The sequence below is a fragment of the Egretta garzetta genome, unplaced genomic scaffold, assembly GCF_000687185.1.
Source record: "Egretta garzetta isolate BGI_Z169 unplaced genomic scaffold, ASM68718v1 scaffold172, whole genome shotgun sequence".
Lineage (NCBI taxonomy): Eukaryota > Metazoa > Chordata > Aves > Pelecaniformes > Ardeidae > Egretta > Egretta garzetta.
Genome location: NW_009258951.1, coordinates 2,178,373 through 2,188,583, shown reverse-complemented (window position 1 = coordinate 2,188,583; position 10,211 = coordinate 2,178,373).

Here is a 10,211-nt window from a genome sequence, read left to right as displayed (position 1 = left end):
CAGATCAAAAAAATGGGAAGACAACAAAAGTATTACTTCTGTCTTCCTCTCACATAGGATCTGAGTCTGGCCACATCAAAAAAAAAAAACAAAACCCCAAACCAACAAACCAATTTCAGGGATTTTTTCTGCAATTGCATATTGCTTGAGAACTACAGATGGGCTGACGTACCTACCACTTAACTGGAACGTGGTGACAAACACAGACCCCAGCAGGCAGACAGAAAATGGACAGAAAACACACCACTCGCTTAACTTTGACACTACCCAAAAAATTCCACGATCTGTGTTTTTAAGACACAACCATTCATAGGAACGGCCATCCCATTTGTAAATTGTACAGGTTCATGACCGTATTCTGGAAGCGCTTACTTCGGAGCACAGCCTTTCCACTGCCATCCCACTGAGATAAAGCAGAACAGTGCTCACCCAGTAAAGTTCAGTTGGTGCAATCATTACAAGCTAAGGACATAACAGGGCATAGGGCAATATCGCTAGAGCCTTGGGTTAATGATTAGCTTATGCCGTAAACATAAGCTGGATTTTCTAACTCAATATTTAAAGTCATACTCTCTATATTTAAGTAGCAAGCATAGAAGTATATCACAACAATCAGATTTCAGGTACATTAATATCAGGTATATATTTTTTTTAATTTTAAAGTGAAAAGGGTGCTAGCCTTTGGGGGATACAGAGACCTTTGCAACCTGTAAGGCTCCATGCAGCACTGGTGGGGACTGGGCTACGGCAGCTTCGCTAGCTGAACTGGTTGGTACTCAATGGGGAGCACGGTGCTGGAGGTGGGAACTTCAGATGTTGCTAATGAAAGAAGCAAGGGGGGAAAAAAGGAAGGTCAAATTCAACAGCTTCTTTTAAATATCACTTCTACTGAAAAATGGTACTTGGATGCCACATCTGGGATCAGCCAAGTAACAGGAATTTTGGAGAACAGGCTATTGCTGGAGAACCAATCATAGAATCATAGAATGTTTTGGATTGGAAGGGACCCCTAGAGGTCATCTAGTCCAACCCCCCTGCAGGAGCAGGGACACCGCTAACTAGATCAGGATGGCCAACAGGTGGAAACAACTTCAAGATGGCAAAGGCTGCTTTGTATTCAAGACTCGGTAGCAGCAGAAAGTTTTAATCTCCCAGTTCCTGTGTTTCAGCAGCAACTCAGGTGACACACACAAGAAGCTGGGGAGCAAGTCCTGGGGTGCAGCCAGAATGAGCACACCGAAGGCAATCCAAGGGATCCCAGAGGGGAAGCAATAAAGCCGTATCACCAGGATCCACCATGTGCCGCTAACTGCTGACCTGGGCATTAACCAAATCTTTGTACAACCACCCCAAAGAGCAAGGCACAGCGGTAGCCCTGGCAAACGGTTGGAAGGGGGCAGAAAGGGAGGTTCTTGGAGGAAGAGGGTGGCCAAGATCAACAGTTACGCCTGTGAGCGGGAGGGTTTCTAAACCAGCCTCCCAGGCAGGAGAGCCTGGTCACATAGAGCTCCGGCGGCCAGGGGGCAGAGGACAGAACCGAAACCCCAGCATCTGGTCGCAGGCGAGGGCTGGAGCAGGCTGCTGGTGTTTTAGGGGGTTACGGTTCCACCTGGCTGAGTCCAAGCAAGCCAGGGTTGTCTCTCAGAGGTGGAAGTGGCACTGGCAGCATCTTCCATCAGTCTGCAGGACACATTGACATCGGTTACAGGAAAGCAGCCTTATAATAGGAATTTTGGAGAGCACTAGATAATGAAGGTGCATACAGGGTCTTTTTTTATTCTTGTATTATACATAGAGAGATTTAATAAGCAGTATCTTATTTCCTGATATTCCTATTAGAGATAAAAATGGCAGTCAAGCTTCTTCACTGCTGTTCAACTGATCAGTTACTATTTGGTAATATTCTCAGCAACATTTTTAAACATTTAGCTTCCCAGTAGCTATTAATAATTATTGCAGGCTGAATTTCAGGAGATCTGGCAAAGCCAGTGGGCAGTGTGTTTTGCTCAGTGACATAAATGTGCAAGTATCTGGTTTTTTGCTATTGATTTCGTAAACAAAGCAAAAATACTTGCAGCATGGATGTAAAAGCTACTTTGCTAGAGTTTTTTATTCATGAGGATACACTTTCTGTGACTGAATCTGCAGTTATGATGTTAATAGAGATTTACCTTATTTAAACTGTTTAAAGTGTAATTAATCACTTTGCTATTACACCCCAATACATTTATCCTTTATTTTGCTATTTGACATGTAACTCCGGTATTTCGTGCTTAATATTACTGAGCTGCCACAGTTTAAACATGAGCAACAACAAACTGAGGATTCACAGCCCAGTCTTGTTTGCCTCTTGTTGCCGGAGTAAACTTTAAACTTCTCCCACTGCAAAGAACTTTGCTATTTGCAAACAAACCCAAACGCTGACCCCCTGGCACCATTGCCCTCAGGTCGCCCGTCCCTCTGTCAAATGAAGGGTCTCAGCAGGGGAACACCTCTCTCCGCACGCAGGGTTGCTTATGGCGCTGTCATAGCTGCAATGAGAAGACATAAGTGTGTTTCGTTATTAATCACGTCTCATTTTCATGTCTCAGGTTAAGTCTGAGTTGCCCCAAGAGAGGTGAAGCAGGCGCCAAGCACGACAAGGTCCCCACTGCCGTCATGCGGCTGCGCCAAAGACCTGCCCTGCCTTCTGCTTCCTCCGCTGCAGACCACACTGGCCTGATGCAAGATTCAGATTAACAGCAGGCAGTTTCGTTACAGTAAAAAATTCAGGATTTGCAGAATGCACACATTTCCTGTTACTTTATTTAAATATAAATTGGTATTTTTCTGATCTTTACAACATTATTTCAGCTTTCTCCATATAAACCTAGATACATCATTCCATTCAACTTCTGATCTTAAAGGTACTGAAAAATCCTACTGAAGAAAAACTCCAAACCTTCCCATCCTTGTACTGTGTTGTGGTACAGCCTGTACAAAGCAGCATGTCAGGAGTGAAAAGCCAGCTGTGGAGAGATGCTCCTTTCATGGGTCATCAGATGTCCCACTCCTAATACCAAAATATTTGTAATGCACTGCTGCTTAATTAATAGCCTTCAGATGGCTGAAGGAAAAGTAATGAATATGGATGAAAAGGAGGGGAACATCAACCACATTACATTTCTTGCCCGTGCATGAAGTCAAGCTTCTGAACTCTGCATTTTCAGCCAAGCTGCCTTTCCACTGCTCCAGGCTGGTTCGCCTCGTCCGTGGCAAGACTGAACCCCTACAGCAGAACAGCAGCACATACAGAGTACTCTGCAGAGGGGGAGTCCCAAATCACATGGCCACAGTTATTTGTACCTTACTTTTTGGAAATGGATACAAAGAAGAAAAGATATGAATGATCAAATTACAGAAAGACACAAAAATAAATAAGAAGTACACATCCAGACAGCAAGTCCATTAAAACTGATTTACAGGTTGCCTGTTACTGGCATAAAGCAGAAAACTTCTTATTTTAAAGAAATAAGATTTAAGTCCAGCACAAGGAATCAAATTCAAGTACTTCATGCTTAGACATACTGTTTCAGAAAATGATTATTTTCCATTAGATCAGTACACTCTACAACAGGTTGAATCATTGTCATGATATGCAGCAGCTGTCATAAAAAAGCTGATTTTTCTTTGATATAATTAAAAATAGAAATAAAGTAGCTAAGAGAAAGCATTTAAGTCTGTTTATTTTGATCTTTGTCTTGTGTAAAGCAATACTGAGTGTTACATAGAGCAGTCTGAAAACCATTCTAAGCTGCATGCAAGCTTATTCTTTCTTCCTTGCACAGGCAGTAGGTCTTGAAAAGCTACTTTCATAAATACAACAAAAGTCACTCAAAACTCCTTGGAACCTCATATTTTACAGTAAGACGAGGAACTGTTAATGAGAACAGGGGAGTTATAACTAAACATTAATTCCTCTCTATTTATTTTGGTACCAAGGTCAATTCTGATGGTATTTCTTCCCTTGCCAAGTCGTACCAAATACTATGCCCAAAGATATTGCAGTCAGGAGAAAACAGAGGATATGTTAACCTCTGATGGTAACTGGAAAACTAATTTCTGGCTTCTTTGAGGACACTACTGAAATCACTCTAGGAAATAACAAAAACTAAAACAAAAGAGAGAGCATCTGCCCACCAAAGGGACTTTATGAAAATGAAGATATGCCTCATGACACTTCTCTAAGTGAAGCAAAACTGGAAGCACCACACAGACAGTCCAACGCCTGGAGCAGGATCTCCTGTCGGACATCCCTGTGAGTTCCTCCCGGCTGTACCCACAGCCTTGCCCTTGCCATGCCAGCGCCGCAGACTCGGGTGGCACTGGCTGGGGCTGCAGGTCCCACACCTCCCATGGGGACAGAGCCCACGCTGCCCTCGCTCGGGGCTCCCATGGGGCAGTGTCAGCAGGACAGAGGGCCTTTCCCATCCCCTGGGTCCCGCTTCTCCGGCAGGATTTACAACAGCACAAGCGGAGTGCCATCTTCACAGCCTAAATGTCAAATTAAGGTTTGGGATGAGATCTGCAGGCATGGAGCAGATAGATTCTAATAAAATACTCTATCACAGTAGACAACACCAGCTGGTTGAAAGAACCATACATCTGCATTATTTAAGTTACACCCACTGAAGCCTTGGCTCGAGTACACAGAATTTCAACTAAAAAAACCCAGAAAAACACCTGCCATCCCCCCATCCCCACTGCCTGGGGCACTGCTGCACGCTCCAGACTGGGCAGGCGGTTCCAGCCCTCCACAGGATTTATTTCCGACAGAGTGGGACGCTCTTCCAGGCAACTGCCAAGACCGGACATTGTCTGCAGTGCAAACACTCCAGCACATCATTTTCCCAAATGGCCTGAAGATCGTGTTTTGCAGGGTATTATCATATTGAAACAGCAAACTTCACCACACGTAGGAAAGAAAAATTAGGAAAAATATCACTACCACCATACTTCTAGGTTTTGGTCCTTAAAAACTGCTGAAATCGGTTTCCCATTTGATTGAAGCAGCTCTCTGCATCACACTGATATTTTAAATGGGTTAAATCTGCTGAACTCCCATAGAAAGAACCCCTCTCTTTTCTTCCCCTTCCAGCCCCTCCACACCGGAGCCAGAGGGCTCAGCATCAGACAGGAACCTGCCAGCGTCTGACCTCCTGATTTGGGTTCGGGCAGTAGTCTAGTTACCAGTGAAGTTCCCTTGTTGGCAGTCCCCAGGGATCAGCAGTCCTGGCTTCAAGCAGGCTTAAGCTTCTTTGCTTAAGAAAGAAGCCAGTGACTGGCTCAGCTGCATTTTTAAGGAAACTGTAAAAACCCAACCTGTCCAGATAGGCCAATAAAGGAGAAAAAACCCCAAACCAAAAATCTGTCTCATTATCCCATTTCAGTTTTCAGAGTGGTGATCCATCAAATCACTCTCCTCAAACGTACGTCTTGGCCAGAATGCTTTGCTATATATGAGCTATAGGGGAGAGGGGACCCATCCATGGGTCTGACCTGGGAGGCACTGAGCACCCACTACCCCCACAGCAGCAGCTGCTGGACCCCAAACCCCCCAAGCCCCCCAGGACTGGGTCTGCCAGCACAGCACCCAAGGCATCCCATGAACTCAAGTGGATTTACATGCACTAAGGACTCGAGGACCACGTCTGTACATATTAAATCCCCGAAGGGCTGCGGGCTGATGTACTTTCACAACATTTCAGTGAAGATTTGCTGCCCTCTCGCAGGCTGCAGGACTCACCGAGCAGACACGAGGCAGTCTGGCTTCCAAACACATTGGGCGGCACAGAGCTCAGAAGCAGCATGAGGCTTCAGCACAGCCCGCTGATATTTTTTTAAAGGCACTGTCCTTCAGCCCTTTCCAGCGCCTCTGTTTTCCCTGCACAGAAGATATTAAAGTTTTCCAAAAGAACTCCCTGCAGAAGTGCTCGTCTCACCTCCCCTCCCGGCAGAGCTGGGCCAGGAACAGGCAGCTGCTGCCAGGAATGAAATTCCTCTGCAGGGAGGCTCCAGCCTGCGGGTCCCCAGGGTGGCACGGAGCAACCAGCAGCCACCTGGGGACCTGTCCTGGGAGGAAGGCTGCCCTGCTCTCTCAGCTGCCTGTAGAGTCATTCACATGAGACCTTAAAAAGAAAAGGCACCTTGAAAAACATGGGTGTTAATATGCAAACTGATGCTAAGCTGATGTTACAACCAAGACCAAGAGTTGGTGTTTTCATGCCATTCAGCTCCATTTTCACAGGGAATTATTGCCCTCTCCCTTTATATTCATGTCCAAAAGCCCCACAGAACTGGAGACACCTTTAAGATTTTTTTTATGCAAACTTCAGCAAAGTCACCCAAAATATCTTTTGGAATAACATGCATATCATACACAGCAGCAAGCGTGACTATAGTCTACATGAACAAAGTGTCCCAGAGAGAAGATCCCTACTTTGACCTCACGGCATAACTCCTTAACTATTTAAGCACCCAAGAGCATCACGCACAAGGTTATCCACATTTCCTATGACGCACTTTCAACCTACTACAGCACAAAGCTGTGCTTTCCGTGCCACAGCGCTTTCTCCCCCTGCGTGAGGGCAGACTGTGCTGCCAGCTTTTGTTTGGTGAAAAGCCAAGGTGGAGCTTCACAGGGATCTGCCTTCCAATGCTGCCGGACACGGAGACGCCTCCACCTCCAGCACCAATGGCTGCTGCTCCATTGAGGACGCCTGCCCAGGGAGCAAGGGCAGCCCCCATGTCGTGGTTCCCACAGCCACGGGGAAAAGCTCTTCTACAGCACCTACGGTCCAACCGGGTGATGCCAGCCTGCCTGGGCTGAGCTTAATGGCAGGCTTTATTCCAGGCCTAGCCCCCAGGCACAGAGGTCAAGCAGAGGAGTGGGGTTGGCCTCAGGGAGAAGAGCGCCATGAAATAAGGAAAAACAAAGTTCTTGAAGATATATTGAAACTTGCCACAGGGCGACTAAATGCATTGCTAGTAATTTTGTAATGACCTCCCTAAAATGCACAAAAATTAATTAAAAGGAGATAAGGAAAAAACAACCTGAAAACCAAATAGGCACTGAAAATAAATTGCTCTCATATCAGGAAAAGGTTATTTCCCTGTGACAGAACTCTATACACAAACCTCAGGCAAACCAGCAATTGCTTAGGGTAGTCAATACCTAAATCATTTTCTGCAAATAAACTGGTTTTTGAACTGCACAACAGAAAACAGAATTTCTCCACACACTGTAAAAAAAATTAGGATGATAAAGTACTTCCCCTCCACTGAAAAATATATTATTAGATATAAAATTATGGTAATTGAACCTCATACATAAGCTTTTTAATTCAGGCCTTTGTAGAAATGTACTATAACAGGATAATGTTTGTTTTTACTGGCTGCTACTCACCCTGGAGAAATCACAAGCTCTTGTGCTCCTTCAGTAGAAGGATTTCCTCTAGTAAACCTGCCAGTAAAACACAATCAGGCATCCTGATAGCTTTATTTGGTTAGAAGAATGGTAAACTCGTAAAGCGCCGCGAGCTATTCAATAGAAAAAGATTAGATGTGAGCAGCCCAATGTTCATCATTTAAAGAAGTCTCAATTTGAAACTTTCCATTAGCTGATTAGAGGAAGTAAGATGTTGTTTGTTAGAGGGAAAAAAGAGAAAGTCCAAATTTTTTTTAAAGCTAGCTTGCATCGGCTGCCATTACAAGGATGGAAAAAGCACATTTGAGTGATCCACACCTTTTGAGTCATTTGCCCAGTCAGCAGAGGACTGGGGTGCACCCCAGCACAGGCTCCCACACATGCACCCCCCCTTAGAGCCTACAGGCTAGCTCCTGCCTGGAGACCTGGGTTAAATTTGCTCTTCATACTTTCACTTACATGGGATATTTCTGAGTATTTTTACTTGTAAACCAGCTCTAGGAATTATAATTTCTGCATAATACCTTCCATTTGCCACATCTGCAGAAACATGTATTATGAGGAAAGTGAGACCTTACAGAAGCTTATGGATTAGAATAAACATCTGAAGTATATGCCAGGAACCTGTTGCTGGAAAAGCAGAAGGAAGGAATAGACCATACCAAAGTACTCTTATCTCATACTAAATTTAATACCAATATGCTTATTAAAGCAGTATTTTCCACTGCAAGACAGCGTGCATGATTTTGTACCAAAAAAATCTAAACTTCTCTAAAAAAAAAGCCTAAGAGCTTCCTAATGCTTAGCATGCAGCCCCGTGCTTTGCAATGTAGAATCCTATTAAATCCCCCTGAAAAAATATCTTAGCAAATCAGTATTAATCAATCATACACAGGGTGACTAAGTAACAATCTTGTAAGTTGGATACAGTGCCATTGCAAGTTAATATTCATTGTCAAAAAAAAATAATCCATCAGAGAAGAAACCAAAGGAGATCTCTAATAAATCTGAAATCTGTGATGTTGACTGGTGGTATAGAAACCATGTAAGGAAAACTTGAAGCAGCAGCCCAAAGGGGCCACTGCCTTGAGCGTATAACTGTAATCCACTTGATGCAAATTCAGGCCTGCGCTGGTCTCATCACAAACTTCGCTTGCTGTATTATTATTATGCTCTATTATTATGAAATGTGGTGTTGGTTTCTGTTAAACCCCTGTTCACCAGCACTGCGGCTCCTGCCATCGCTTCCCACCGACTGGGTTTCACCAGCGCCTGCCCATAACGCAGCCCGGAGCGATGCTGCTTCAGAGCAGCCTAAGGGCAGCGCAGAGCCCAGCGGCCAGGGATCCCTGGTCCCCCCCAGGGTGGGAGAGAAGACAGGGACCTTTTTTCTGTCAGTCAAGGTGTTTGTTAAAGCAGGGGCTTTCCTTCTTGCCCACGTTCTACATCCCACAAAACACTGGAGTCGTATCTTCTTCTGGGATGCCTCCATGCATCAGGAGACTATTTCATATTTCTGAGTGATTTACCATAATAATCAAAAATAGGCCCATTAATTGATGTTTTCAGCTATACAAGTGTAAAAATTTACCCAGGATATTGAACATAATGACCATCAGGCAATTATTTACTTGGAGTTTCCCAGTTCTCTATAACCTGATCACAGCTCAATCCTCATTCAGGGATTCTGAAACAGCATTTCTTTTTTAACCTTATACTTCATATTATCACTTCAAAGGTAGTAAAACCTACTGTATTATGCTGGGGATATTCTGATGCTCTGTAAAATTTGAGTTATAGGCCAAATAGGGTTTAAACCATTATGCTGTATGAACACTGCCTATGTGCACCACATTTGTCTTAAAAATTCACATGCCATTTTCAAAACATAATTCTCCACATCTGAATTAGACAATGATTTAAAATAAATAATTGTAATTACTGCTGTTAAAACACATTAAAAACTTACAGTCATCAGAAATAAAAGAAAAGCTAAACGTGACTGGCAAGCTTGAGCCTGGGGCAATATTTTTTTTCCAGATGATTCAGAATCCTATAAAGGTAAAGATTTTAATTCTGTAAATAGTTGCTGCTTTCACCACTAGCTTTACTGCTGTTGGGTTTTGCTCTTAATGAAGCTCCTTTCTAAGTTTTACATTGCGCAGTCTTATGGTCTGATGGTAACACCACCTCCAGCTTTAGGGTTAAAACAGATAACACGGACTGTACTTTACCTCCTCTTCCTTACCGACAAAGGGAAGAGGTTCCTGGGTCATGATCCCATTGGCCACATCTCCGTACCTGCAGAGCAGAGGGGAGCCCCGCCAGCATGCTCGCTAGTGGGCATCACTGCTGGGTGCAAGGGGATGCTGAGCAAAGGCCGCACGTACCCCTATTGCACCCCGGCCCATGGTGCCTGGAGCAGGGACCAGTCCTGCAGATGCATTGGTGGGCTCAACTGGAGCAGGTTCTTGAGAGGCTCCTGGCAGGCATGGGTGGAGGACAGTAGCTAGGGCTTGGGAAGGAGCACAACGGGACAGGAGTGGAAGAAAAAAGGAGGACTACAAGAGGAACAATATAAATGATCAGGAAGGGAAAACAACTGCAAGGGCATGGAGTGAATTTAAATGTAACTATAATGTATGTTATTTTATAATGTCTATTTTAAATATTATATTATATTATATTTGTATTTTTTTAATACCTCTAATATTATTATATATATTTATAAAAGGAGGTGGTAGAA